The following is an 843-nucleotide window of genomic DNA, read 5'->3' on the forward strand; positions in this document are numbered from 1 at the left end:
GGAGAAAATTACAAGGAGCTTCTCAGTGCTTACGGAAGCTTTGGACTGTATTCAACCATCTTTCTATCATTGATGGACTGTTATGCTGCTAAGTTTGCTGCCCCCTCACAAGTAAGCCTGTAGTCCAAATAGTTGTTCCTTCTGCACTAATTTCTGACATTCTTTTTCAATTGCATGGTGCCCCAGCTTCTGCCCATTTCTCTTCAGAGCGTGTGTGGGAACGGGCAAGACAATTTTGTTACTGGCCTTCCATGTACAGGGACATCAAGGAATGGTGTGAGCAGTGCAAGGCGATTCAGACACAGCGCAGTCCTGTTCCAGCCCACCATGCGCCAATGGGTGGATCCCAGTCAGTGCGGCCATTTGAAAGAGTGGCTATGGACATCTTAGAGCTGCCTGCGACATCAAAAGGAAACCGGTATGTGCTGGTTGTCGAAGACTATTTCACTAAATTTGTCAATTTGTATCCCTTGCCAAAGCAGTCAGCACAGACAGTTGCACATTGTCTGTTTGAGGACTATGTTCTACTTCATGGCGTTCCAGAGACTTTGCATTCGGACCAGTGTCGTCAGTTTGAGGTGGAGGTGGTTCAGACTCTCTGCTGTTTTCTGAACATTAAAAAAGACTCTTACCACGCCATACCATCCTCAATCAGATGGCATGGTTGAACGCTTTAATCGAACTCTGATTGATCAACTGGCTAAGACACTGTTGACTTACAGTATGGTGGGGAATGGGACGAGTATGTAAAGCATGTGGCATTTGCTTATAATACAACGACTCACTCCAGCATTCGTTTCACACCTTTCTTCTTGACCCATGTTTATGTGCCAGAATAACAGT

At 45.7% G+C, this 843-nt stretch overlaps 1 pseudogene; it reads left to right on the top strand.

The window, feature by feature from the left end:
• The first annotated feature begins 251 nt into the window (after positions 1-251).
• LOC122138312 overlaps positions 252-843 on the top strand; it is a 9498-nt pseudogene continuing 8906 nt past the window's right edge.

The sequence above is a fragment of the Cyprinus carpio genome, chromosome B8, assembly GCF_018340385.1.
Source record: "Cyprinus carpio isolate SPL01 chromosome B8, ASM1834038v1, whole genome shotgun sequence".
In the NCBI taxonomy this organism is placed as follows: Eukaryota; Metazoa; Chordata; class Actinopteri; order Cypriniformes; family Cyprinidae; genus Cyprinus; species Cyprinus carpio.